General features: G+C 61.6%; 24 non-coding genes across 24 annotated transcripts; all 24 read right to left on the reverse strand.

Moving 5' to 3' along the window:
• Nucleotides 1-660: 660 nt before the first annotated feature.
• On the reverse strand, nucleotides 661-824 carry LOC142277427 (U1 spliceosomal RNA). The gene has a single exon (XR_012740585.1). It is a non-coding gene; the product is annotated as a U1 spliceosomal RNA (small nuclear RNA).
• Nucleotides 825-1,724: 900 nt separating this feature from the next.
• Nucleotides 1,725-1,887, reverse strand: LOC142277484 (U1 spliceosomal RNA). Its single transcript, XR_012740636.1, has one exon. It is a non-coding gene; the product is annotated as a U1 spliceosomal RNA (small nuclear RNA).
• Nucleotides 1,888-2,797: 910 nt separating this feature from the next.
• Nucleotides 2,798-2,961, reverse strand: LOC142277471 (U1 spliceosomal RNA). Its single transcript, XR_012740624.1, has one exon. It is a non-coding gene; the product is annotated as a U1 spliceosomal RNA (small nuclear RNA).
• A 921-nt stretch (nucleotides 2,962-3,882) lies between these two features.
• On the reverse strand, nucleotides 3,883-4,046 carry LOC142277428 (U1 spliceosomal RNA). The gene has a single exon (XR_012740586.1). It is a non-coding gene; the product is annotated as a U1 spliceosomal RNA (small nuclear RNA).
• Nucleotides 4,047-4,947: 901 nt separating this feature from the next.
• On the reverse strand, nucleotides 4,948-5,111 carry LOC142277429 (U1 spliceosomal RNA). The gene has a single exon (XR_012740587.1). It is a non-coding gene; the product is annotated as a U1 spliceosomal RNA (small nuclear RNA).
• A 920-nt stretch (nucleotides 5,112-6,031) lies between these two features.
• Nucleotides 6,032-6,195, reverse strand: LOC142277430 (U1 spliceosomal RNA). The gene has a single exon (XR_012740588.1). It is a non-coding gene; the product is annotated as a U1 spliceosomal RNA (small nuclear RNA).
• Nucleotides 6,196-7,106: 911 nt separating this feature from the next.
• Nucleotides 7,107-7,270, reverse strand: LOC142277431 (U1 spliceosomal RNA). Its single transcript, XR_012740589.1, has one exon. It is a non-coding gene; the product is annotated as a U1 spliceosomal RNA (small nuclear RNA).
• Nucleotides 7,271-8,200: 930 nt separating this feature from the next.
• On the reverse strand, nucleotides 8,201-8,364 carry LOC142277432 (U1 spliceosomal RNA). Its single transcript, XR_012740590.1, has one exon. It is a non-coding gene; the product is annotated as a U1 spliceosomal RNA (small nuclear RNA).
• A 907-nt stretch (nucleotides 8,365-9,271) lies between these two features.
• Nucleotides 9,272-9,435, reverse strand: LOC142277434 (U1 spliceosomal RNA). Its single transcript, XR_012740591.1, has one exon. It is a non-coding gene; the product is annotated as a U1 spliceosomal RNA (small nuclear RNA).
• A 911-nt stretch (nucleotides 9,436-10,346) lies between these two features.
• Nucleotides 10,347-10,510, reverse strand: LOC142277435 (U1 spliceosomal RNA). The gene has a single exon (XR_012740592.1). It is a non-coding gene; the product is annotated as a U1 spliceosomal RNA (small nuclear RNA).
• A 910-nt stretch (nucleotides 10,511-11,420) lies between these two features.
• Nucleotides 11,421-11,584, reverse strand: LOC142277436 (U1 spliceosomal RNA). Its single transcript, XR_012740593.1, has one exon. It is a non-coding gene; the product is annotated as a U1 spliceosomal RNA (small nuclear RNA).
• A 905-nt stretch (nucleotides 11,585-12,489) lies between these two features.
• LOC142277438 (U1 spliceosomal RNA) lies at nucleotides 12,490-12,653 on the reverse strand. Its single transcript, XR_012740595.1, has one exon. It is a non-coding gene; the product is annotated as a U1 spliceosomal RNA (small nuclear RNA).
• A 918-nt stretch (nucleotides 12,654-13,571) lies between these two features.
• LOC142277439 (U1 spliceosomal RNA) lies at nucleotides 13,572-13,735 on the reverse strand. The gene has a single exon (XR_012740596.1). It is a non-coding gene; the product is annotated as a U1 spliceosomal RNA (small nuclear RNA).
• Nucleotides 13,736-14,640: 905 nt separating this feature from the next.
• Nucleotides 14,641-14,804, reverse strand: LOC142277440 (U1 spliceosomal RNA). Its single transcript, XR_012740597.1, has one exon. It is a non-coding gene; the product is annotated as a U1 spliceosomal RNA (small nuclear RNA).
• A 935-nt stretch (nucleotides 14,805-15,739) lies between these two features.
• On the reverse strand, nucleotides 15,740-15,903 carry LOC142277441 (U1 spliceosomal RNA). Its single transcript, XR_012740598.1, has one exon. It is a non-coding gene; the product is annotated as a U1 spliceosomal RNA (small nuclear RNA).
• A 910-nt stretch (nucleotides 15,904-16,813) lies between these two features.
• On the reverse strand, nucleotides 16,814-16,977 carry LOC142277442 (U1 spliceosomal RNA). The gene has a single exon (XR_012740599.1). It is a non-coding gene; the product is annotated as a U1 spliceosomal RNA (small nuclear RNA).
• A 910-nt stretch (nucleotides 16,978-17,887) lies between these two features.
• LOC142277476 (U1 spliceosomal RNA) lies at nucleotides 17,888-18,051 on the reverse strand. Its single transcript, XR_012740629.1, has one exon. It is a non-coding gene; the product is annotated as a U1 spliceosomal RNA (small nuclear RNA).
• Nucleotides 18,052-18,960: 909 nt separating this feature from the next.
• On the reverse strand, nucleotides 18,961-19,124 carry LOC142277443 (U1 spliceosomal RNA). Its single transcript, XR_012740600.1, has one exon. It is a non-coding gene; the product is annotated as a U1 spliceosomal RNA (small nuclear RNA).
• Nucleotides 19,125-20,084: 960 nt separating this feature from the next.
• LOC142277445 (U1 spliceosomal RNA) lies at nucleotides 20,085-20,248 on the reverse strand. The gene has a single exon (XR_012740601.1). It is a non-coding gene; the product is annotated as a U1 spliceosomal RNA (small nuclear RNA).
• Nucleotides 20,249-21,149: 901 nt separating this feature from the next.
• Nucleotides 21,150-21,313, reverse strand: LOC142277446 (U1 spliceosomal RNA). Its single transcript, XR_012740602.1, has one exon. It is a non-coding gene; the product is annotated as a U1 spliceosomal RNA (small nuclear RNA).
• Nucleotides 21,314-22,224: 911 nt separating this feature from the next.
• On the reverse strand, nucleotides 22,225-22,388 carry LOC142277447 (U1 spliceosomal RNA). Its single transcript, XR_012740603.1, has one exon. It is a non-coding gene; the product is annotated as a U1 spliceosomal RNA (small nuclear RNA).
• A 915-nt stretch (nucleotides 22,389-23,303) lies between these two features.
• On the reverse strand, nucleotides 23,304-23,467 carry LOC142277448 (U1 spliceosomal RNA). The gene has a single exon (XR_012740604.1). It is a non-coding gene; the product is annotated as a U1 spliceosomal RNA (small nuclear RNA).
• A 916-nt stretch (nucleotides 23,468-24,383) lies between these two features.
• Nucleotides 24,384-24,547, reverse strand: LOC142277450 (U1 spliceosomal RNA). Its single transcript, XR_012740606.1, has one exon. It is a non-coding gene; the product is annotated as a U1 spliceosomal RNA (small nuclear RNA).
• A 905-nt stretch (nucleotides 24,548-25,452) lies between these two features.
• On the reverse strand, nucleotides 25,453-25,616 carry LOC142277451 (U1 spliceosomal RNA). The gene has a single exon (XR_012740607.1). It is a non-coding gene; the product is annotated as a U1 spliceosomal RNA (small nuclear RNA).
• Between the last annotated feature and the right edge of the window lie 155 nt (nucleotides 25,617-25,771).

Raw genomic sequence — 25,771 nt, forward strand, 5'->3', positions numbered from 1 at the left:
CTTCGGAGCCCAACGTGCGTTCGACGCCTGTAAACAGGCAGAAGGCTGCAGCTCCGGCTGCTCGCTCAGGGCGGCAGGAAGAGGCCCGGCGTCGGAGGCTCAACGTCGGCAGCCCCACCAGGCGGCCGCAAAAAAGGGCCCGGCCGTGCACTTCCTGCTGCTGCAGCCGCAAGTGCCATCTTTGGAGCGTGCCCGCTGGCGCTCGCTACAAAGCTCCCCTCCCGGCTGAACCAAAGGCCAATTCCTGTCACTACACCAGCGGAGGCATCCACAGCCAGCGGGCCCAGGGGGAACTCGGCCGGTGTGTCCAAAGCAGCCAAGCAAAGATATCAGGACGCCAAATCAAGAGTTAAGGGTTTAAACGGAGAGAGGAAAACGAAAAAACAAAGACCAAGGAAGGAACCCCCCCCCTCCCCTCCCCTCCCCTCCCCTCCTCTCTTTTAAAAAAGGCTCACAACAAATCCCAGATACCAAAAGCCAGCAGCAAAGCGAGCGGCTTCCCTTTGGCAGCTTCTAGATGGGGCCACAAGGGGGCACCAACAGGCTGTGCTTGCTTGAGAGTCCCTCGCAGCAGGCAGCAAAAGGAGACTCGCACACCTGTTGGCTCGTGGAGCCCCCCAAGCAGCAGCGTGTATCTGTCTATCTTTGACCAGAGCAAATCAGGGGAAAGCGCGAACGCAGTCCCCCACTACCACAAATTATGCAGTCGAGTTTCCCGCATTTGGGGAAATCGCAGGGGTCAGCACACCCGGAGTGCAATGGATGAGCCTCACCCTGGGAGAACCACCTTAGTGATCATGGTATCTCCCCTGCCAGGTAAGTATGAGTTGGGAGCGCGCCGGCTCGACGGGCGCCCCTCCGGCGCAGGCCCGCTACATCGCGGAGTCTCGGGCGGTGGGGTGAGGCGGGATCCGGGGCCAAAGCCAGGCGTTCCTTCGAGAGGGTGCCACCGAGGCCAGCAGCCTGGGAGCCGGCTACACCCCTTCCATCCCCCCCATGGCAGGCCAAGCTCAAGGCGAAGGCCGTCGTCCAAGATGCACAGCAAGCCAGAGTCATTTGCATAGCGGGGCGGCGGCTTCGGAGCCCAACGTGCGTTCGACGCCTGTAAACAGGCAGAAGGCTGCAGCTCCGGCTGCTCGCTCAGGGCGGCAGGAAGAGGCCCGGCGTCGGAGGCTCAACGTCGGCAGCCCCACCAGGCGGCCGCAAAAAAGGGCCCGGCCGTGCACTTCCTGCTGCTGCAGCCGCAAGTGCCATCTTTGGAGCGTGCCCGCTGGCGCTCGCTACAAAGCTCCCCTCCCGGCTGAACCAAAGGCCAATTCCTGTCACTACACCAGCGGAGGCATCCACAGCCAGCGGGCCCAGGGGGAACTCGGCCGGTGTGTCCAAAGCAGCCAAGCAAAGATATCAGGACGCCAAATCAAGAGTTAAGGGTTTAAACGGAGAGAGGAAAACGAAAAAACAAAGACCAAGGAAGGAACCCCCCCCTCCCCTCCCCTCCTCTCTTTTAAAAAAGGCTCACAACAAATCCCAGATACCAAAAGCCAGCAGCAAAGCGAGCGGCTTCCCTTTGGCAGCTTCTAGATGGGGCCACAAGGGGGCACCAACAGGCTGTGCTTGCTTGAGAGTCCCTCGCAGCAGGCAGCAAAAGGAGACTCGCACACCTGTTGGCTCGTGGAGCCCCCCAAGCAGCAGCGTGTATCTGTCTATCTTTGACCAGAGCAAATCAGGGGAAAGCGCGAACGCAGTCCCCCACTACCACAAATTATGCAGTCGAGTTTCCCGCATTTGGGGAAATCGCAGGGGTCAGCACACCCGGAGTGCAATGGATGAGCCTCACCCGGGAGAACCACCTTAGTGATCATGGTATCTCCCCTGCCAGGTAAGTATGAGTTGGGAGCGCGCCGGCTCGACGGGCGCCCCTCCGGCGCAGGCCCGCTACATCGCGGAGTCTCGGGCGGTGGGGTGAGGCGGGATCCGGGGCCAAAGCCAGGCGTTCCTTCGAGAGGGTGCCACCGAGGCCAGCAGCCTGGGAGCCGGCTACACCCCTTCCATCCCCCCCATGGCAGGCCAAGCTCAAGGCGAAGGCCGTCGTCCAAGATGCACAGCAAGCCAGAGTCATTTGCATAGCGGGGCGGCGGCTTCGGAGCCCAACGTGCGTTCGACGCCTGTAAACAGGCAGAAGGCTGCAGCTCCGGCTGCTCGCTCAGGGCGGCAGGAAGAGGCCCGGCGTCGGAGGCTCAACGTCGGCAGCCCCACCAGGCGGCCGCAAAAAAGGGCCCGGCCGTGCACTTCCTGCTGCTGCAGCCGCAAGTGCCATCTTTGGAGCGTGCCCGCTGGCGCTCGCTACAAAGCTCCCCTCCCGGCTGAACCAAAGGCCAATTCCTGTCACTACACCAGCGGAGGCATCCACAGCCAGCGGGCCCAGGGGGAACTCGGCCGGTGTGTCCAAAGCAGCCAAGCAAAGATATCAGGACGCCAAATCAAGAGTTAAGGGTTTAAACGGAGAGAGGAAAACGAAAAAACAAAGACCAAGGAAGGAACCCCCCCCTCCCCTCCCCTCCCCTCCCCTCCTCTCTTTTAAAAAAGGCTCACAACAAATCCCAGATACCAAAAGCCAGCAGCAAAGCGAGCGGCTTCCCTTTGGCAGCTTCTAGATGGGGCCACAAGGGGGCACCAACAGGCTGTGCTTGCTTGAGAGTCCCTCGCAGCAGGCAGCAAAAGGAGACTCGCACACCTGTTGGCTCGTGGAGCCCCCCAAGCAGCAGCGTGTATCTGTCTATCTTTGACCAGAGCAAATCAGGGGAAAGCGCAAACGCAGTCCCCCACTACCACAAATTATGCAGTCGAGTTTCCCGCATTTGGGGAAATCGCAGGGGTCAGCACACCCGGAGTGCAATGGATGAGCCTCACCCTGGGAGAACCACCTTAGTGATCATGGTATCTCCCCTGCCAGGTAAGTATGAGTTGGGAGCGCGCCGGCTCGACGGGCGCCCCTCCGGCGCAGGCCCGCTACATCGCGGAGTCTCGGGCGGTGGGGTGAGGCGGGATCCGGGGCCAAAGCCAGGCGTTCCTTCGAGAGGGTGCCACCGAGGCCAGCAGCCTGGGAGCCGGCTACACCCCTTCCATCCCCCCCATGGCAGGCCAAGCTCAAGGCGAAGGCCGTCGTCCAAGATGCACAGCAAGCCAGAGTCATTTGCATAGCGGGGCGGCGGCTTCGGAGCCCAACGTGCGTTCGACGCCTGTAAACAGGCAGAAGGCTGCAGCTCCGGCTGCTCGCTCAGGGCGGCAGGAAGAGGCCCGGCGTCGGAGGCTCAACGTCGGCAGCCCCACCAGGCGGCCGCAAAAAAGGGCCCGGCCGTGCACTTCCTGCTGCTGCAGCCGCAAGTGCCATCTTTGGAGCGTGCCCGCTGGCGCTCGCTACAAAGCTCCCCTCCCGGCTGAACCAAAGGCCAATTCCTGTCACTACACCAGCGGAGGCATCCACAGCCAGCGGGCCCAGGGGGAACTCGGCCGGTGTGTCCAAAGCAGCCAAGCAAAGATATCAGGACGCCAAATCAAGAGTTAAGGGTTTAAACGGAGAGAGGAAAACGAAAAAACAAAGACCAAGGAAGGAACCCCCCCCCTCCCCTCCCCTCCCCTCCCCTCCTCTCCCCTCCTCTCTTTTAAAAAAGGCTCACAACAAATCCCAGATACCAAAAGCCAGCAGCAAAGCGAGCGGCTTCCCTTTGGCAGCTTCTAGATGGGGCCACAAGGGGGCACCAACAGGCTGTGCTTGCTTGAGAGTCCCTCGCAGCAGGCAGCAAAAGGAGACTCGCACACCTGTTGGCTCGTGGAGCCCCCCAAGCAGCAGCGTGTATCTGTCTATCTTTGACCAGAGCAAATCAGGGGAAAGCGCGAACGCAGTCCCCCACTACCACAAATTATGCAGTCGAGTTTCCCGCATTTGGGGAAATCGCAGGGGTCAGCACACCCGGAGTGCAATGGATGAGCCTCACCCTGGGAGAACCACCTTAGTGATCATGGTATCTCCCCTGCCAGGTAAGTATGAGTTGGGAGCGCGCCGGCTCGACGGGCGCCCCTCCGGCGCAGGCCCGCTACATCGCGGAGTCTCGGGCGGTGGGGTGAGGCGGGATCCGGGGCCAAAGCCAGGCGTTCCTTCGAGAGGGTGCCACCGAGGCCAGCAGCCTGGGAGCCGGCTACACCCCTTCCATCCCCCCCATGGCAGGCCAAGCTCAAGGCGAAGGCCGTCGTCCAAGATGCACAGCAAGCCAGAGTCATTTGCATAGCGGGGCGGCGGCTTCGGAGCCCAACGTGCGTTCGACGCCTGTAAACAGGCAGAAGGCTGCAGCTCCGGCTGCTCGCTCAGGGCGGCAGGAAGAGGCCCGGCGTCGGAGGCTCAACGTCGGCAGCCCCACCAGGCGGCCGCAAAAAAGGGCCCGGCCGTGCACTTCCTGCTGCTGCAGCCGCAAGTGCCATCTTTGGAGCGTGCCCGCTGGCGCTCGCTACAAAGCTCCCCTCCCGGCTGAACCAAAGGCCAATTCCTGTCACTACACCAGCGGAGGCATCCACAGCCAGCGGGCCCAGGGGGAACTCGGCCGGTGTGTCCAAAGCAGCCAAGCAAAGATATCAGGACGCCAAATCAAGAGTTAAGGGTTTAAACGGAGAGAGGAAAACGAAAAAACAAAGACCAAGGAAGGAACCCCCCCCCTCCCCTCCCCTCCTCTCTTTTAAAAAAGGCTCACAACAAATCCCAGATACCAAAAGCCAGCAGCAAAGCGAGCGGCTTCCCTTTGGCAGCTTCTAGATGGGGCCACAAGGGGGCACCAACAGGCTGTGCTTGCTTGAGAGTCCCTCGCAGCAGGCAGCAAAAGGAGACTCGCACACCTGTTGGCTCGTGGAGCCCCCCAAGCAGCAGCGTGTATCTGTCTATCTTTGACCAGAGCAAATCAGGGGAAAGCGCGAACGCAGTCCCCCACTACCACAAATTATGCAGTCGAGTTTCCCGCATTTGGGGAAATCGCAGGGGTCAGCACACCCGGAGTGCAATGGATGAGCCTCACCCTGGGAGAACCACCTTAGTGATCATGGTATCTCCCCTGCCAGGTAAGTATGAGTTGGGAGCGCGCCGGCTCGACGGGCGCCCCTCCGGCGCAGGCCCGCTACATCGCGGAGTCTCGGGCGGTGGGGTGAGGCGGGATCCGGGGCCAAAGCCAGGCGTTCCTTCGAGAGGGTGCCACCGAGGCCAGCAGCCTGGGAGCCGGCTACACCCCTTCCATCCCCCCCATGGCAGGCCAAGCTCAAGGCGAAGGCCGTCGTCCAAGATGCACAGCAAGCCAGAGTCATTTGCATAGCGGGGCGGCGGCTTCGGAGCCCAACGTGCGTTCGACGCCTGTAAACAGGCAGAAGGCTGCAGCTCCGGCTGCTCGCTCAGGGCGGCAGGAAGAGGCCCGGCGTCGGAGGCTCAACGTCGGCAGCCCCACCAGGCGGCCGCAAAAAAGGGCCCGGCCGTGCACTTCCTGCTGCTGCAGCCGCAAGTGCCATCTTTGGAGCGTGCCCGCTGGCGCTCGCTACAAAGCTCCCCTCCCGGCTGAACCAAAGGCCAATTCCTGTCACTACACCAGCGGAGGCATCCACAGCCAGCGGGCCCAGGGGGAACTCGGCCGGTGTGTCCAAAGCAGCCAAGCAAAGATATCAGGACGCCAAATCAAGAGTTAAGGGTTTAAACGGAGAGAGGAAAACGAAAAAACAAAGACCAAGGAAGGAACCCCCCCCTCCCCTCCCCTCCCCTCCTCTCCCCTCCCCTCCTCTCTTTTAAAAAAGGCTCACAACAAATCCCAGATACCAAAAGCCAGCAGCAAAGCGAGCGGCTTCCCTTTGGCAGCTTCTAGATGGGGCCACAAGGGGGCACCAACAGGCTGTGCTTGCTTGAGAGTCCCTCGCAGCAGGCAGCAAAAGGAGACTCGCACACCTGTTGGCTCGTGGAGCCCCCCAAGCAGCAGCGTGTATCTGTCTATCTTTGACCAGAGCAAATCAGGGGAAAGCGCGAACGCAGTCCCCCACTACCACAAATTATGCAGTCGAGTTTCCCGCATTTGGGGAAATCGCAGGGGTCAGCACACCCGGAGTGCAATGGATGAGCCTCACCCTGGGAGAACCACCTTAGTGATCATGGTATCTCCCCTGCCAGGTAAGTATGAGTTGGGAGCGCGCCGGCTCGACGGGCGCCCCTCCGGCGCAGGCCCGCTACATCGCGGAGTCTCGGGCGGTGGGGTGAGGCGGGATCCGGGGCCAAAGCCAGGCGTTCCTTCGAGAGGGTGCCACCGAGGCCAGCAGCCTGGGAGCCGGCTACACCCCTTCCATCCCCCCCATGGCAGGCCAAGCTCAAGGCGAAGGCCGTCGTCCAAGATGCACAGCAAGCCAGAGTCATTTGCATAGCGGGGCGGCGGCTTCGGAGCCCAACGTGCGTTCGACGCCTGTAAACAGGCAGAAGGCTGCAGCTCCGGCTGCTCGCTCAGGGCGGCAGGAAGAGGCCCGGCGTCGGAGGCTCAACGTCGGCAGCCCCACCAGGCGGCCGCAAAAAAGGGCCCGGCCGTGCACTTCCTGCTGCTGCAGCCGCAAGTGCCATCTTTGGAGCGTGCCCGCTGGCGCTCGCTACAAAGCTCCCCTCCCGGCTGAACCAAAGGCCAATTCCTGTCACTACACCAGCGGAGGCATCCACAGCCAGCGGGCCCAGGGGGAACTCGGCCGGTGTGTCCAAAGCAGCCAAGCAAAGATATCAGGACGCCAAATCAAGAGTTAAGGGTTTAAACGGAGAGAGGAAAACGAAAAAACAAAGACCAAGGAAGGAACCCCCCCCCTCCCCTCCCCTCCTCTCCCCTCCTCTCTTTTAAAAAAGGCTCACAACAAATCCCAGATACCAAAAGCCAGCAGCAAAGCGAGCGGCTTCCCTTTGGCAGCTTCTAGATGGGGCCACAAGGGGGCACCAACAGGCTGTGCTTGCTTGAGAGTCCCTCGCAGCAGGCAGCAAAAGGAGACTCGCACACCTGTTGGCTCGTGGAGCCCCCCAAGCAGCAGCGTGTATCTGTCTATCTTTGACCAGAGCAAATCAGGGGAAAGCGCGAACGCAGTCCCCCACTACCACAAATTATGCAGTCGAGTTTCCCGCATTTGGGGAAATCGCAGGGGTCAGCACACCCGGAGTGCAATGGATGAGCCTCACCCTGGGAGAACCACCTTAGTGATCATGGTATCTCCCCTGCCAGGTAAGTATGAGTTGGGAGCGCGCCGGCTCGACGGGCGCCCCTCCGGCGCAGGCCCGCTACATCGCGGAGTCTCGGGCGGTGGGGTGAGGCGGGATCCGGGGCCAAAGCCAGGCGTTCCTTCGAGAGGGTGCCACCGAGGCCAGCAGCCTGGGAGCCGGCTACACCCCTTCCATCCCCCCCATGGCAGGCCAAGCTCAAGGCGAAGGCCGTCGTCCAAGATGCACAGCAAGCCAGAGTCATTTGCATAGCGGGGCGGCGGCTTCGGAGCCCAACGTGCGTTCGACGCCTGTAAACAGGCAGAAGGCTGCAGCTCCGGCTGCTCGCTCAGGGCGGCAGGAAGAGGCCCGGCGTCGGAGGCTCAACGTCGGCAGCCCCACCAGGCGGCCGCAAAAAAGGGCCCGGCCGTGCACTTCCTGCTGCTGCAGCCGCAAGTGCCATCTTTGGAGCGTGCCCGCTGGCGCTCGCTACAAAGCTCCCCTCCCGGCTGAACCAAAGGCCAATTCCTGTCACTACACCAGCGGAGGCATCCACAGCCAGCGGGCCCAGGGGGAACTCGGCCGGTGTGTCCAAAGCAGCCAAGCAAAGATATCAGGACGCCAAATCAAGAGTTAAGGGTTTAAACGGAGAGAGGAAAACGAAAAAACAAAGACCAAGGAAGGAACCCCCCCCTCCCCTCCCCTCCCCTCCCCTCCCCTCCCCTCCCCTCCCCTCCTCTCTTTTAAAAAAGGCTCACAACAAATCCCAGATACCAAAAGCCAGCAGCAAAGCGAGCGGCTTCCCTTTGGCAGCTTCTAGATGGGGCCACAAGGGGGCACCAACAGGCTGTGCTTGCTTGAGAGTCCCTCGCAGCAGGCAGCAAAAGGAGACTCGCACACCTGTTGGCTCGTGGAGCCCCCCAAGCAGCAGCGTGTATCTGTCTATCTTTGACCAGAGCAAATCAGGGGAAAGCGCGAACGCAGTCCCCCACTACCACAAATTATGCAGTCGAGTTTCCCGCATTTGGGGAAATCGCAGGGGTCAGCACACCCGGAGTGCAATGGATGAGCCTCACCCTGGGAGAACCACCTTAGTGATCATGGTATCTCCCCTGCCAGGTAAGTATGAGTTGGGAGCGCGCCGGCTCGACGGGCGCCCCTCCGGCGCAGGCCCGCTACATCGCGGAGTCTCGGGCGGTGGGGTGAGGCGGGATCCGGGGCCAAAGCCAGGCGTTCCTTCGAGAGGGTGCCACCGAGGCCAGCAGCCTGGGAGCCGGCTACACCCCTTCCATCCCCCCCATGGCAGGCCAAGCTCAAGGCGAAGGCCGTCGTCCAAGATGCACAGCAAGCCAGAGTCATTTGCATAGCGGGGCGGCGGCTTCGGAGCCCAACGTGCGTTCGACGCCTGTAAACAGGCAGAAGGCTGCAGCTCCGGCTGCTCGCTCAGGGCGGCAGGAAGAGGCCCGGCGTCGGAGGCTCAACGTCGGCAGCCCCACCAGGCGGCCGCAAAAAAGGGCCCGGCCGTGCACTTCCTGCTGCTGCAGCCGCAAGTGCCATCTTTGGAGCGTGCCCGCTGGCGCTCGCTACAAAGCTCCCCTCCCGGCTGAACCAAAGGCCAATTCCTGTCACTACACCAGCGGAGGCATCCACACAGCCAGCGGGCCCAGGGGGAACTCGGCCGGTGTGTCCAAAGCAGCCAAGCAAAGATATCAGGACGCCAAATCAAGAGTTAAGGGTTTAAACGGAGAGAGGAAAACGAAAAAACAAAGACCAAGGAAGGAACCCCCCCCTCCCCTCCCCTCCCCTCCTCTCTTTTAAAAAAGGCTCACAACAAATCCCAGATACCAAAAGCCAGCAGCAAAGCGAGCGGCTTCCCTTTGGCAGCTTCTAGATGGGGCCACAAGGGGGCACCAACAGGCTGTGCTTGCTTGAGAGTCCCTCGCAGCAGGCAGCAAAAGGAGACTCGCACACCTGTTGGCTCGTGGAGCCCCCCAAGCAGCAGCGTGTATCTGTCTATCTTTGACCAGAGCAAATCAGGGGAAAGCGCGAACGCAGTCCCCCACTACCACAAATTATGCAGTCGAGTTTCCCGCATTTGGGGAAATCGCAGGGGTCAGCACACCCGGAGTGCAATGGATGAGCCTCACCCTGGGAGAACCACCTTAGTGATCATGGTATCTCCCCTGCCAGGTAAGTATGAGTTGGGAGCGCGCCGGCTCGACGGGCGCCCCTCCGGCGCAGGCCCGCTACATCGCGGAGTCTCGGGCGGTGGGGTGAGGCGGGATCCGGGGCCAAAGCCAGGCGTTCCTTCGAGAGGGTGCCACCGAGGCCAGCAGCCTGGGAGCCGGCTACACCCCTTCCATCCCCCCCATGGCAGGCCAAGCTCAAGGCGAAGGCCGTCGTCCAAGATGCACAGCAAGCCAGAGTCATTTGCATAGCGGGGCGGCGGCTTCGGAGCCCAACGTGCGTTCGACGCCTGTAAACAGGCAGAAGGCTGCAGCTCCGGCTGCTCGCTCAGGGCGGCAGGAAGAGGCCCGGCGTCGGAGGCTCAACGTCGGCAGCCCCACCAGGCGGCCGCAAAAAAGGGCCCGGCCGTGCACTTCCTGCTGCTGCAGCCGCAAGTGCCATCTTTGGAGCGTGCCCGCTGGCGCTCGCTACAAAGCTCCCCTCCCGGCTGAACCAAAGGCCAATTCCTGTCACTACACCAGCGGAGGCATCCACAGCCAGCGGGCCCAGGGGGAACTCGGCCGGTGTGTCCAAAGCAGCCAAGCAAAGATATCAGGACGCCAAATCAAGAGTTAAGGGTTTAAACGGAGAGAGGAAAACGAAAAAACAAAGACCAAGGAAGGAACCCCCCCCCTCCCCTCCCCTCCCCTCCCCTCCTCTCTTTTAAAAAAGGCTCACAACAAATCCCAGATACCAAAAGCCAGCAGCAAAGCGAGCGGCTTCCCTTTGGCAGCTTCTAGATGGGGCCACAAGGGGGCACCAACAGGCTGTGCTTGCTTGAGAGTCCCTCGCAGCAGGCAGCAAAAGGAGACTCGCACACCTGTTGGCTCGTGGAGCCCCCCAAGCAGCAGCGTGTATCTGTCTATCTTTGACCAGAGCAAATCAGGGGAAAGCGCGAACGCAGTCCCCCACTACCACAAATTATGCAGTCGAGTTTCCCGCATTTGGGGAAATCGCAGGGGTCAGCACACCCGGAGTGCAATGGATGAGCCTCACCCTGGGAGAACCACCTTAGTGATCATGGTATCTCCCCTGCCAGGTAAGTATGAGTTGGGAGCGCGCCGGCTCGACGGGCGCCCCTCCGGCGCAGGCCCGCTACATCGCGGAGTCTCGGGCGGTGGGGTGAGGCGGGATCCGGGGCCAAAGCCAGGCGTTCCTTCGAGAGGGTGCCACCGAGGCCAGCAGCCTGGGAGCCGGCTACACCCCTTCCATCCCCCCCATGGCAGGCCAAGCTCAAGGCGAAGGCCGTCGTCCAAGATGCACAGCAAGCCAGAGTCATTTGCATAGCGGGGCGGCGGCTTCGGAGCCCAACGTGCGTTCGACGCCTGTAAACAGGCAGAAGGCTGCAGCTCCGGCTGCTCGCTCAGGGCGGCAGGAAGAGGCCCGGCGTCGGAGGCTCAACGTCGGCAGCCCCACCAGGCGGCCGCAAAAAAGGGCCCGGCCGTGCACTTCCTGCTGCTGCAGCCGCAAGTGCCATCTTTGGAGCGTGCCCGCTGGCGCTCGCTACAAAGCTCCCCTCCCGGCTGAACCAAAGGCCAATTCCTGTCACTACACCAGCGGAGGCATCCACAGCCAGCGGGCCCAGGGGGAACTCGGCCGGTGTGTCCAAAGCAGCCAAGCAAAGATATCAGGACGCCAAATCAAGAGTTAAGGGTTTAAACGGAGAGAGGAAAACGAAAAAACAAAGACCAAGGAAGGAACCCCCCCCTCCCCTCCCCTCCCCTCCCCTCCTCTCTTTTAAAAAAGGCTCACAACAAATCCCAGATACCAAAAGCCAGCAGCAAAGCGAGCGGCTTCCCTTTGGCAGCTTCTAGATGGGGCCACAAGGGGGCACCAACAGGCTGTGCTTGCTTGAGAGTCCCTCGCAGCAGGCAGCAAAAGGAGACTCGCACACCTGTTGGCTCGTGGAGCCCCCCAAGCAGCAGCGTGTATCTGTCTATCTTTGACCAGAGCAAATCAGGGGAAAGCGCGAACGCAGTCCCCCACTACCACAAATTATGCAGTCGAGTTTCCCGCATTTGGGGAAATCGCAGGGGTCAGCACACCCGGAGTGCAATGGATGAGCCTCACCCTGGGAGAACCACCTTAGTGATCATGGTATCTCCCCTGCCAGGTAAGTATGAGTTGGGAGTGCGCCGGCTCGACGGGCGCCCCTCCGGCGCAGGCCCGCTACATCGCGGAGTCTCGGGCGGTGGGGTGAGGCGGGATCCGGGGCCAAAGCCAGGCGTTCCTTCGAGAGGGTGCCACCGAGGCCAGCAGCCTGGGAGCCGGCTACACCCCTTCCATCCCCCCCATGGCAGGCCAAGCTCAAGGCGAAGGCCGTCGTCCAAGATGCACAGCAAGCCAGAGTCATTTGCATAGCGGGGCGGCGGCTTCGGAGCCCAACGTGCGTTCGACGCCTGTAAACAGGCAGAAGGCTGCAGCTCCGGCTGCTCGCTCAGGGCGGCAGGAAGAGGCCCGGCGTCGGAGGCTCAACGTCGGCAGCCCCACCAGGCGGCCGCAAAAAAGGGCCCGGCCGTGCACTTCCTGCTGCTGCAGCCGCAAGTGCCATCTTTGGAGCGTGCCCGCTGGCGCTCGCTACAAAGCTCCCCTCCCGGCTGAACCAAAGGCCAATTCCTGTCACTACACCAGCGGAGGCATCCACAGCCAGCGGGCCCAGGGGGAACTCGGCCGGTGTGTCCAAAGCAGCCAAGCAAAGATATCAGGACGCCAAATCAAGAGTTAAGGGTTTAAACGGAGAGAGGAAAACGAAAAAACAAAGACCAAGGAAGGAACCCCCCCCTCCCCTCCCCTCCCCTCCTCTCTTTTAAAAAAGGCTCACAACAAATCCCAGATACCAAAAGCCAGCAGCAAAGCGAGCGGCTTCCCTTTGGCAGCTTCTAGATGGGGCCACAAGGGGGCACCAACAGGCTGTGCTTGCTTGAGAGTCCCTCGCAGCAGGCAGCAAAAGGAGACTCGCACACCTGTTGGCTCGTGGAGCCCCCCAAGCAGCAGCGTGTATCTGTCTATCTTTGACCAGAGCAAATCAGGGGAAAGCGCGAACGCAGTCCCCCACTACCACAAATTATGCAGTCGAGTTTCCCGCATTTGGGGAAATCGCAGGGGTCAGCACACCCGGAGTGCAATGGATGAGCCTCACCCTGGGAGAACCACCTTAGTGATCATGGTATCTCCCCTGCCAGGTAAGTATGAGTTGGGAGCGCGCCGGCTCGACGGGCGCCCCTCCGGCGCAGGCCCGCTACATCGCGGAGTCTCGGGCGGTGGGGTGAGGCGGGATCCGGGGCCAAAGCCAGGCGTTCCTTCGAGAGGGTGCCACCGAGGCCAGCAGCCTGGGAGCCGGCTACACCCCTTCCATCCCCCCCATGGCAGGCCAAGCTCAAGGCGAAGGCCGTCGTCCAAGATGCACAGCAAGCCAGAGTCATTTGCATAGCGGGGCGGCGGCTTCGGAGCCCAACGTGCGTTCGACGCCTGTAAACAGGCAGAAGGCTGCAGCTCCGGCTGCTCGCTCAGGGCGGCAGGAAGAGGCCCGGCGTCGGAGGCTCAACGTCGGCAGCCCCACCAGGCGGCCGCAAAAAAGGGCCCGGCCGTGCACTTCCTGCTGCTGCAGCCGCAAGTGCCATCTTTGGAGCGTGCCCGCTGGCGCTCGCTACAAAGCTCCCCTCCCGACTGAACCAAAGGCCAATTCCTGTCACTACACCAGCGGAGGCATCCACAGCCAGCGGGCCCAGGGGGAACTCGGCCGGTGTGTCCAAAGCAGCCAAGCAAAGATATCAGGACGCCAAATCAAGAGTTAAGGGTTTAAACGGAGAGAGGAAAACGAAAAAACAAAGACCAAGGAAGGAACCCCCCCCTCCTCCCCTCCTCTCCCCTCCTCTCCCCTCCTCTCTTTTAAAAAAGGCTCACAACAAATCCCAGATACCAAAAGCCAGCAGCAAAGCGAGCGGCTTCCCTTTGGCAGCTTCTAGATGGGGCCACAAGGGGGCACCAACAGGCTGTGCTTGCTTGAGAGTCCCTCGCAGCAGGCAGCAAAAGGAGACTCGCACACCTGTTGGCTCGTGGAGCCCCCCAAGCAGCAGCGTGTATCTGTCTATCTTTGACCAGAGCAAATCAGGGGAAAGCGCGAACGCAGTCCCCCACTACCACAAATTATGCAGTCGAGTTTCCCGCATTTGGGGAAATCGCAGGGGTCAGCACACCCGGAGTGCAATGGATGAGCCTCACCCTGGGAGAACCACCTTAGTGATCATGGTATCTCCCCTGCCAGGTAAGTATGAGTTGGGAGCGCGCCGGCTCGACGGGCGCCCCTCCGGCGCAGGCCCGCTACATCGCGGAGTCTCGGGCGGTGGGGTGAGGCGGGATCCGGGGCCAAAGCCAGGCGTTCCTTCGAGAGGGTGCCACCGAGGCCAGCAGCCTGGGAGCCGGCTACACCCCTTCCATCCCCCCCATGGCAGGCCAAGCTCAAGGCGAAGGCCGTCGTCCAAGATGCACAGCAAGCCAGAGTCATTTGCATAGCGGGGCGGCGGCTTCGGAGCCCAACGTGCGTTCGACGCCTGTAAACAGGCAGAAGGCTGCAGCTCCGGCTGCTCGCTCAGGGCGGCAGGAAGAGGCCCGGCGTCGGAGGCTCAACGTCGGCAGCCCCACCAGGCGGCCGCAAAAAAGGGCCCGGCCGTGCACTTCCTGCTGCTGCAGCCGCAAGTGCCATCTTTGGAGCGTGCCCGCTGGCGCTCGCTACAAAGCTCCCCTCCCGGCTGAACCAAAGGCCAATTCCTGTCACTACACCAGCGGAGGCATCCACAGCCAGCGGGCCCAGGGGGAACTCGGCCGGTGTGTCCAAAGCAGCCAAGCAAAGATATCAGGACGCCAAATCAAGAGTTAAGGGTTTAAACGGAGAGAGGAAAACGAAAAAACAAAGACCAAGGAAGGAACCCCCCCCTCCCCTCCCCTCCCCTCCTCTCTTTTAAAAAAGGCTCACAACAAATCCCAGATACCAAAAGCCAGCAGCAAAGCGAGCGGCTTCCCTTTGGCAGCTTCTAGATGGGGCCACAAGGGGGCACCAACAGGCTGTGCTTGCTTGAGAGTCCCTCGCAGCAGGCAGCAAAAGGAGACTCGCACACCTGTTGGCTCGTGGAGCCCCCCAAGCAGCAGCGTGTATCTGTCTATCTTTGACCAGAGCAAATCAGGGGAAAGCGCGAACGCAGTCCCCCACTACCACAAATTATGCAGTCGAGTTTCCCGCATTTGGGGAAATCGCAGGGGTCAGCACACCCGGAGTGCAATGGATGAGCCTCACCCTGGGAGAACCACCTTAGTGATCATGGTATCTCCCCTGCCAGGTAAGTATGAGTTGGGAGCGCGCCGGCTCGACGGGCGCCCCTCCGGCGCAGGCCCGCTACATCGCGGAGTCTCGGGCGGTGGGGTGAGGCGGGATCCGGGGCCAAAGCCAGGCGTTCCTTCGAGAGGGTGCCACCGAGGCCAGCAGCCTGGGAGCCGGCTACACCCCTTCCATCCCCCCCATGGCAGGCCAAGCTCAAGGCGAAGGCCGTCGTCCAAGATGCACAGCAAGCCAGAGTCATTTGCATAGCGGGGCGGCGGCTTCGGAGCCCAACGTGCGTTCGACGCCTGTAAACAGGCAGAAGGCTGCAGCTCCGGCTGCTCGCTCAGGGCGGCAGGAAGAGGCCCGGCGTCGGAGGCTCAACGTCGGCAGCCCCACCAGGCGGCCGCAAAAAAGGGCCCGGCCGTGCACTTCCTGCTGCTGCAGCCGCAAGTGCCATCTTTGGAGCGTGCCCGCTGGCGCTCGCTACAAAGCTCCCCTCCCGGCTGAACCAAAGGCCAATTCCTGTCACTACACCAGCGGAGGCATCCACAGCCAGCGGGCCCAGGGGGAACTCGGCCGGTGTGTCCAAAGCAGCCAAGCAAAGATATCAGGACGCCAAATCAAGAGTTAAGGGTTTAAACGGAGAGAGGAAAACGAAAAAACAAAGACCAAGGAAGGAACCCCCCCCCTCCCCTCCCCTCCCCTCCCCTCCCCTCCCCTCCCTCCTCTCCCCTCCTCTCTTTTAAAAAAGGCTCACAACAAATCCCAGATACCAAAAGCCAGCAGCAAAGCGAGCGGCTTCCCTTTGGCAGCTTCTAGATGGGGCCACAAGGGGGCACCAACAGGCTGTGCTTGCTTGAGAGTCCCTCGCAGCAGGCAGCAAAAGGAGACTCGCACACCTGTTGGCTCGTGGAGCCCCCCAAGCAGCAGCGTGTATCTGTCTATCTTTGACCAGAGCAAATCAGGGGAAAGCGCGAACGCAGTCCCCCACTACCACAAATTATGCAGTCGAGTTTCCCGCATTTGGGGAAATCGCAGGGGTCAGCACACCCGGAGTGCAATGGATGAGCCTCACCCTGGGAGAACCACCTTAGTGATCATGGTATCTCCCCTGCCAGGTAAGTATGAGTTGGGAGCGCGCCGGCTCGACGGGCGCCCCTCCGGCGCAGGCCCGCTACATCGCGGAGTCTCGGGCGGTGGGGTGAGGCGGGATCCGGGGCCAAAGCCAGGCGTTCCTTCGAGAGGGTGCCACCGAGGCCAGCAGCCTGGGAGCCGGCTACACCCCTTCCATCCCCCCCATGGCAGGCCAAGCTCAAGGCGAAGGCCGTCGTCCAAGATGCACAGCAAGCCAGAGTCATTTGCATAGCGGGGCGGCGGCTTCGGAGCCCAACGTGCGTTCGACGCCTGTAAACAGGCAGAAGGCTGCAGCTCCGGCTGCTCGCTCAGGGCGGCAGGAAGAGGCCCGGCGTCGGAGGCTCAACGTCGGCAGCCCCACCAGGCGGCCGCAAAAAAGGGCCCGGCCGTGCACTTCCTGCTGCTGCAGCCGCAAGTGCCATCTTTGGAGCGTGCCCGCTGGCGCTCGCTACAAAGCTCCCCTCCCGGCTGAACCAAAGGCCAATTCCTGTCACTACACCAGCGGAGGCATCCACAGCCAGCGGGCCCAGGGGGAACTCGGCCGGTGTGTCCAAAGCAGCCAAGCAAAGATATCAGGACGCCAAATCAAGAGTTAAGGGTTTAAACGGAGAGAGGAAAACGAAAAAACAAAGACCAAGGAAGGAACCCCCCCCTCCCCTCCCCTCCCCTCCCCTCCTCTCTTTTAAAAAAGGCTCACAACAAATCCCAGATACCAAAAGCCAGCAGCAAAGCGAGCGGCTTCCCTTTGGCAGCTTCTAGATGGGGCCACAAGGGGGCACCAACAGGCTGTGCTTGCTTGAGAGTCCCTCGCAGCAGGCAGCAAAAGGAGACTCGCACACCTGTTGGCTCGTGGAGCCCCCCAAGCAGCAGCGTGTATCTGTCTATCTTTGACCAGAGCAAATCAGGGGAAAGCGCGAACGCAGTCCCCCACTACCACAAATTATGCAGTCGAGTTTCCCGCATTTGGGGAAATCGCAGGGGTCAGCACACCCGGAGTGCAATGGATGAGCCTCACCCTGGGAGAACCACCTTAGTGATCATGGTATCTCCCCTGCCAGGTAAGTATGAGTTGGGAGCGCGCCGGCTCGACGGGCGCCCCTCCGGCGCAGGCCCGCTACATCGCGGAGTCTCGGGCGGTGGGGTGAGGCGGGATCCGGGGCCAAAGCCAGGCGTTCCTTCGAGAGGGTGCCACCGAGGCCAGCAGCCTGGGAGCCGGCTACACCCCTTCCATCCCCCCCATGGCAGGCCAAGCTCAAGGCGAAGGCCGTCGTCCAAGATGCACAGCAAGCCAGAGTCATTTGCATAGCGGGGCGGCGGCTTCGGAGCCCAACGTGCGTTCGACGCCTGTAAACAGGCAGAAGGCTGCAGCTCCGGCTGCTCGCTCAGGGCGGCAGGAAGAGGCCCGGCGTCGGAGGCTCAACGTCGGCAGCCCCACCAGGCGGCCGCAAAAAAGGGCCCGGCCGTGCACTTCCTGCTGCTGCAGCCGCAAGTGCCATCTTTGGAGCGTGCCCGCTGGCGCTCGCTACAAAGCTCCCCTCCCGGCTGAACCAAAGGCCAATTCCTGTCACTACACCAGCGGAGGCATCCACAGCCAGCGGGCCCAGGGGGAACTCGGCCGGTGTGTCCAAAGCAGCCAAGCAAAGATATCAGGACGCCAAATCAAGAGTTAAGGGTTTAAACGGAGAGAGGAAAACGAAAAAACAAAGACCAAGGAAGGAACCCCCCCCTCCCCTCCCCTCCCCTCCCCTCCTCTCTTTTAAAAAAGGCTCACAACAAATCCCAGATACCAAAAGCCAGCAGCAAAGCGAGCGGCTTCCCTTTGGCAGCTTCTAGATGGGGCCACAAGGGGGCACCAACAGGCTGTGCTTGCTTGAGAGTCCCTCGCAGCAGGCAGCAAAAGGAGACTCGCACACCTGTTGGCTCGTGGAGCCCCCCAAGCAGCAGCGTGTATCTGTCTATCTTTGACCAGAGCAAATCAGGGGAAAGCGCGAACGCAGTCCCCCACTACCACAAATTATGCAGTCGAGTTTCCCGCATTTGGGGAAATCACAGGGGTCAGCACACCCGGAGTGCAATGGATGAGCCTCACCCTGGGAGAACCACCTTAGTGATCATGGTATCTCCCCTGCCAGGTAAGTATGAGTTGGGAGCGCGCCGGCTCGACGGGCGCCCCTCCGGCGCAGGCCCGCTACATCGCGGAGTCTCGGGCGGTGGGGTGAGGCGGGATCCGGGGCCAAAGCCAGGCGTTCCTTCGAGAGGGTGCCACCGAGGCCAGCAGCCTGGGAGCCGGCTACACCCCTTCCATCCCCCCCATGGCAGGCCAAGCTCAAGGCGAAGGCCGTCGTCCAAGATGCACAGCAAGCCAGAGTCATTTGCATAGCGGGGCGGCGGCTTCGGAGCCCAACGTGCGTTCGACGCCTGTAAACAGGCAGAAGGCTGCAGCTCCGGCTGCTCGCTCAGGGCGGCAGGAAGAGGCCCGGCGTCGGAGGCTCAACGTCGGCAGCCCCACCAGGCGGCCGCAAAAAAGGGCCCGGCCGTGCACTTCCTGCTGCTGCAGCCGCAAGTGCCATCTTTGGAGCGTGCCCGCTGGCGCTCGCTACAAAGCTCCCCTCCCGGCTGAACCAAAGGCCAATTCCTGTCACTACACCAGCGGAGGCATCCACAGCCAGCGGGCCCAGGGGGAACTCGGCCGGTGTGTCCAAAGCAGCCAAGCAAAGATATCAGGACGCCAAATCAAGAGTTAAGGGTTTAAACGGAGAGAGGAAAACGAAAAAACAAAGACCAAGGAAGGAACCCCCCCTCCCCTCCCCTCCCCTCCCCTCCTCTCTTTTAAAAAAGGCTCACAACAAATCCCAGATACCAAAAGCCAGCAGCAAAGCGAGCGGCTTCCCTTTGGCAGCTTCTAGATGGGGCCACAAGGGGGCACCAACAGGCTGTGCTTGCTTGAGAGTCCCTCGCAGCAGGCAGCAAAAGGAGACTCGCACACCTGTTGGCTCGTGGAGCCCCCCAAGCAGCAGCGTGTATCTGTCTATCTTTGACCAGAGCAAATCAGGGGAAAGCGCGAACGCAGTCCCCCACTACCACAAATTATGCAGTCGAGTTTCCCGCATTTGGGGAAATCGCAGGGGTCAGCACACCCGGAGTGCAATGGATGAGCCTCACCCTGGGAGAACCACCTTAGTGATCATGGTATCTCCCCTGCCAGGTAAGTATGAGTTGGGAGCGCGCCGGCTCGACGGGCGCCCCTCCGGCGCAGGCCCGCTACATCGCGGAGTCTCGGGCGGTGGGGTGAGGCGGGATCCGGGGCCAAAGCCAGGCGTTCCTTCGAGAGGGTGCCACCGAGGCCAGCAGCCTGGGAGCCGGCTACACCCCTTCCATCCCCCCCATGGCAGGCCAAGCTCAAGGCGAAGGCCGTCGTCCAAGATGCACAGCAAGCCAGAGTCATTTGCATAGCGGGGCGGCGGCTTCGGAGCCCAACGTGCGTTCGACGCCTGTAAACAGGCAGAAGGCTGCAGCTCCGGCTGCTCGCTCAGGGCGGCAGGAAGAGGCCCGGCGTCGGAGGCTCAACGTCGGCAGCCCCACCAGGCGGCCGCAAAAAAGGGCCCGGCCGTGCACTTCCTGCTGCTGCAGCCGCAAGTGCCATCTTTGGAGCGTGCCCGCTGGCGCTCGCTACAAAGCTCCCCTCCCGGCTGAACCAAAGGCCAATTCCTGTCACTACACCAGCGGAGGCATCCACAGCCAGCGGGCCCAGGGGGAACTCGGCCGGTGTGTCCAAAGCAGCCAAGCAAAGATATCAGGACGCCAAATCAAGAGTTAAGGGTTTAAACGGAGAGAGGAAAACGAAAAAACAAAGACCAAGGAAGGAACCCCCCCCTCCCCTCCCCTCCCCTCCCCTCCCCTCCCCTCCCCTCCCCTCCCCTCCCCTCCCCTCCCCTCCCCTCCCCTCCTCTCTTTTAAAAAAGGCTCACAACAAATCCCAGATACCAAAAGCCAGCAGCAAAGCGAGCGGCTTCCCTTTGGCAGCTTCTAGATGGGGCCACAAGGGGGCACCAACAGGCTGTGCTTGCTTGAGAGTCCCTCGCAGCAGGCAGCAAAAGGAGACTCGCACACCTGTTGGCTCGTGGAGCCCCCCAAGCAGCAGCGTGTATCTGTCTATCTTTGACCAGAGCAAATCAGGGGAAAGCGCGAACGCAGTCCCCCACTACCACAAATTATGCAGTCGAGTTTCCCGCATTTGGGGAAATCGCAGGGGTCAGCACACCCGGAGTGCAATGGATGAGCCTCACCCTGGGAGAACCACCTTAGTGATCATGGTATCTCCCCTGCCAGGTAAGTATGAGTTGGGAGCGCGCCGGCTCGACGGGCGCCCCTCCGGCGCAGGCCCGCTACATCGCGGAGTCTCGGGCGGTGGGGTGAGGCGGGATCCGGGGCCAAAGCCAGGCGTTCCTTCGAGAGGGTGCCACCGAGGCCAGCAGCCTGGGAGCCGGCTACACCCCTTCCATCCCCCCCATGGCAGGCCAAGCTCAAGGCGAAGGCCGTCGTCCAAGATGCACAGCAAGCCAGAGTCATTTGCATAGCGGGGCGGCGGCTTCGGAGCCCAACGTGCGTTCGACGCCTGTAAACAGGCAGAAGGCTGCAGCTCCGGCTGCTCGCTCAGGGCGGCAGGAAGAGGCCCGGCGTCGGAGGCTCAACGTCGGCAGCCCCACCAGGCGGCCGCAAAAAAGGGCCCGGCCGTGCACTTCCTGCTGCTGCAGCCGCAAGTGCCATCTTTGGAGCGTGCCCGCTGGCGCTCGCTACAAAGCTCCCCTCCCGGCTGAACCAAAGGCCAATTCCTGTCACTACACCAGCGGAGGCATCCACAGCCAGCGGGCCCAGGGGGAACTCGGCCGGTGTGTCCAAAGCAGCCAAGCAAAGATATCAGGACGCCAAATCAAGAGTTAAGGGTTTAAACGGAGAGAGGAAAACGAAAAAACAAAGACCAAGGAAGGAACCCCCCCCCTCCCCTCCCCTCCTCTCTTTTAAAAAAGGCTCACAACAAATCCCAGATACCAAAAGCCAGCAGCAAAGCGAGCGGCTTCCCTTTGGCAGCTTCTAGATGGGGCCACAAGGGGGCACCAACAGGCTGTGCTTGCTTGAGAGTCCCTCGCAGCAGGCAGCAAAAGGAGACTCGCACACCTGTTGGCTCGTGGAGCCCCCCAAGCAGCAGCGTGTATCTGTCTATCTTTGACCAGAGCAAATCAGGGGAAAGCGCGAACGCAGTCCCCCACTACCACAAATTATGCAGTCGAGTTTCCCGCATTTGGGGAAATCGCAGGGGTCAGCACACCCGGAGTGCAATGGATGAGCCTCACCCTGGGAGAACCACCTTAGTGATCATGGTATCTCCCCTGCCAGGTAAGTATGAGTTGGGAGCGCGCCGGCTCGACGGGCGCCCCTCCGGCGCAGGCCCGCTACATCGCGGAGTCTCGGGCGGTGGGGTGAGGCGGGATCCGGGGCCAAAGCCAGGCGTTCCTTCGAGAGGGTGCCACCGAGGCCAGCAGCCTGGGAGCCGGCTACACCCCTTCCATCCCCCCCATGGCAGGCCAAGCTCAAGGCGAAGGCCGTCGTCCAAGATGCACAGCAAGCCAGAGTCATTTGCATAGCGGGGCGGCGGCTTCGGAGCCCAACGTGCGTTCGACGCCTGTAAACAGGCAGAAGGCTGCAGCTCCGGCTGCTCGCTCAGGGCGGCAGGAAGAGGCCCGGCGTCGGAGGCTCAACGTCGGCAGCCCCACCAGGCGGCCGCAAAAAAGGGCCCGGCCGTGCACTTCCTGCTGCTGCAGCCGCAAGTGCCATCTTTGGAGCGTGCCCGCTGGCGCTCGCTACAAAGCTCCCCTCCCGGCTGAACCAAAGGCCAATTCCTGTCACTACACCAGCGGAGGCATCCACAGCCAGCGGGCCCAGGGGGAACTCGGCCGGTGTGTCCAAAGCAGCCAAGCAAAGATATCAGGACGCCAAATCAAGAGTTAAGGGTTTAAACGGAGAGAGGAAAACGAAAAAACAAAGACCAAGGAAGGAACCCCCCCCCTCCCCTCCCCTCCTCTCCCCTCCTCTCTTTTAAAAAAGGCTCACAACAAATCCCAGATACCAAAAGCCAGCAGCAAAGCGAGCGGCTTCCCTTTGGCAGCTTCTAGATGGGGCCACAAGGGGGCACCAACAGGCTGTGCTTGCTTGAGAGTCCCTCGCAGCAGGCAGCAAAAGGAGACTCGCACACCTGTTGGCTCGTGGAGCCCCCCAAGCAGCAGCGTGTATCTGTCTATCTTTGACCAGAGCAAATCAGGGGAAAGCGCGAACGCAGTCCCCCACTACCACAAATTATGCAGTCGAGTTTCCCGCATTTGGGGAAATCGCAGGGGTCAGCACACCCGGAGTGCAATGGATGAGCCTCACCCTGGGAGAACCACCTTAGTGATCATGGTATCTCCCCTGCCAGGTAAGTATGAGTTGGGAGCGCGCCGGCTCGACGGGCGCCCCTCCGGCGCAGGCCCGCTACATCGCGGAGTCTCGGGCGGTGGGGTGAGGCGGGATCCGGGGCCAAAGCCAGGCGTTCCTTCGAGAGGGTGCCACCGAGGCCAGCAGCCTGGGAGCCGGCTACACCCCTTCCATCCCCCCCATGGCAGGCCAAGCTCAAGGCGAAGGCCGTCGTCCAAGATGCACAGCAAGCCAGAGTCATTTGCATAGCGGGGCGGCGGCTTCGGAGCCCAACGTGCGTTCGACGCCTGTAAACAGGCAGAAGGCTGCAGCTCCGGCTGCTCGCTCAGGGCGGCAGGAAGAGGCCCGGCGTCGGAGGCTCAACGTCGGCAGCCCCACCAGGCGGCCGCAAAAAAGGGCCCGGCCGTGCACTTCCTGCTGCTGCAGCCGCAAGTGCCATCTTTGGAGCGTGCCCGCTGGCGCTCGCTACAAAGCTCCCCTCCCGGCTGAACCAAAGGCCAATTCCTGTCACTACACCAGCGGAGGCATCCACAGCCAGCGGGCCCAGGGGGAACTCGGCCGGTGTGTCCAAAGCAGCCAAGCAAAGATATCAGGACGCCAAATCAAGAGTTAAGGGTTTAAACGGAGAGAGGAAAACGAAAAAACAAAGACCAAGGAAGGAACCCCCCCCTCCCCTCCCCTCCCCTCCCCTCCCCTCCTCTCTTTTAAAAAAGGCTCACAACAAATCCCAGATACCAAAAGCCAGCAGCAAAGCGAGCGGCTTCCCTTTGGCAGCTTCTAGATGGGGCCACAAGGGGGCACCAACAGGCTGTGCTTGCTTGAGAGTCCCTCGCAGCAGGCAGCAAAAGGAGACTCGCACACCTGTTGGCTCGTGGAGCCCCCCAAGCAGCAGCGTGTATCTGTCTATCTTTGACCAGAGCAAATCAGGGGAAAGCGCGAACGCAGTCCCCCACTACCACAAATTATGCAGTCGAGTTTCCCGCATTTGGGGAAATCGCAGGGGTCAGCACACCCGGAGTGCAATGGATGAGCCTCACCCTGGGAGAACCACCTTAGTGATCATGGTATCTCCCCTGCCAGGTAAGTATGAGTTGGGAGCGCGCCGGCTCGACGGGCGCCCCTCCGGCGCAGGCCCGCTACATCGCGGAGTCTCGGGCGGTGGGGTGAGGCGGGATCCGGGGCCAAAGCCAGGCGTTCCTTCGAGAGGGTGCCACCGAGGCCAGCAGCCTGGGAGCCGGCTACACCCCTTCCATCCCCCCCATGGCAGGCCAAGCTCAAGGCGAAGGCCGTCGTCCAAGATGCACAGCAAGCCAGAGTCATTTGCATAGCGGGGCGGCGGCTTCGGAGCCCAACGTGCGTTCGACGCCTGTAAACAGGCAGAAGGCTGCAGCTCCGGCTGCTCGCTCAGGGCGGCAGGAAGAGGCCCGGCGTCGGAGGCTCAACGTCGGCAGCCCCACCAGGCGGCCGCAAAAAAGGGCCCGGCCGTGCACTTCCTGCTGCTGCAGCCGCAAGTGCCATCTTTGGAGCGTGCCCGCTGGCGCTCGCTACAAAGCTCCCCTCCCGGCTGAACCAAAGGCCAATTCCTGTCACTACACCAGCGGAGGCATCCACAGCCAGCGGGCCCAGGGGGAACTCGGCCGGTGTGTCCAAAGCAGCCAAGCAAAGATATCAGGACGCCAAATCAAGAGTTAAGGGTTTAAACGGAGAGAGGAAAACGAAAAAACAAAGACCAAGGAAGGAACCCCCCCCCTCCCCTCCCCTCCTCTCCTCTCCCCTCCTCTCTTTTAAAAAAGGCTCACAACAAATCCCAGATACCAAAAGCCAGCAGCAAAGCGAGCGGCTTCCCTTTGGCAGCTTCTAGATGGGGCCACAAGGGGGCACCAACAGGCTGTGCTTGCTTGAGAGTCCCTCGCAGCAGGCAGCAAAAGGAGACTCGCACACCTGTTGGCTCGTGGAGCCCCCCAAGCAGCAGCGTGTATCTGTCTATCTTTGACCAGAGCAAATCAGGGGAAAGCGCGAACGCAGTCCCCCACTACCACAAATTATGCAGTCGAGTTTCCCGCATTTGGGGAAATCGCAGGGGTCAGCACACCCGGAGTGCAATGGATGAGCCTCACCCTGGGAGAACCACCTTAGTGATCATGGTATCTCCCCTGCCAGGTAAGTATGAGTTGGGAGCGCGCCGGCTCGACGGGCGCCCCTCCGGCGCAGGCCCGCTACATCGCGGAGTCTCGGGCGGTGGGGTGAGGCGGGATCCGGGGCCAAAGCCAGGCGTTCCTTCGAGAGGGTGCCACCGAGGCCAGCAGCCTGGGAGCCGGCTACACCCCTTCCATCCCCCCCATGGCAGGCCAAGCTCAAGGCGAAGGCCGTCGTCCAAGATGCACAGCAAGCCAGAGTCATTTGCATAGCGGGGCGGCGGCTTCGGAGCCCAACGTGCGTTCGACGCCTGTAAACAGGCAGAAGGCTGCAGCTCCGGCTGCTCGCTCAGGGCGGCAGGAAGAGGCCCGGCGTCGGAGGCTCAACGTCGGCAGCCCCACCAGGCGGCCGCAAAAAAGGGCCCGGCCGTGCACTTCCTGCTGCTGCAGCCGCAAGTGCCATCTTTGGAGCGTGCCCGCTGGCGCTCGCTACAAAGCTCCCCTCCCGGCTGAACCAAAGGCCAATTCCTGTCACTACACCAGCGGAGGCATCCACAGCCAGCGGGCCCAGGGGGAACTCGGCCGGTGTGTCCAAAGCAGCCAAGCAAAGATATCAGGACGCCAAATCAAGAGTTAAGGGTTTAAACGGAGAGAGGAAAACGAAAAAACAAAGACCAAGGAAGGAACCCCCCCCTCCCCTCCCCTCCCCTCCTCTCTTTTAAAAAAGGCTCACAACAAATCCCAGATACCAAAAGCCAGCAGCAAAGCGAGCGGCTTCCCTTTGGCAGCTTCTAGATGGGGCCACAAGGGGGCACCAACAGGCTGTGCTTGCTTGAGAGTCCCTCGCAGCAGGCAGCAAAAGGAGACTCGCACACCTGTTGGCTCGTGGAGCCCCCCAAGCAGCAGCGTGTATCTGTCTATCTTTGACCAGAGCAAATCAGGGGAAAGCGCGAACGCAGTCCCCCACTACCACAAATTATGCAGTCGAGTTTCCCGCATTTGGGGAAATCGCAGGGGTCAGCACACCCGGAGTGCAATGGATGAGCCTCACCCTGGGAGAACCACCTTAGTGATCATGGTATCTCCCCTGCCAGGTAAGTATGAGTTGGGAGCGCGCCGGCTCGACGGGCGCCCCTCCGGCGCAGGCCCGCTACATCGCGGAGTCTCGGGCGGTGGGGTGAGGCGGGATCCGGGGCCAAAGCCAGGCGTTCCTTCGAGAGGGTGCCACCGAGGCCAGCAGCCTGGGAGCCGGCTACA

This window comes from Anomaloglossus baeobatrachus, unplaced genomic scaffold, assembly GCF_048569485.1.
Source record: "Anomaloglossus baeobatrachus isolate aAnoBae1 unplaced genomic scaffold, aAnoBae1.hap1 Scaffold_410, whole genome shotgun sequence".
Classification (NCBI taxonomy): domain Eukaryota; kingdom Metazoa; phylum Chordata; class Amphibia; order Anura; family Aromobatidae; genus Anomaloglossus; species Anomaloglossus baeobatrachus.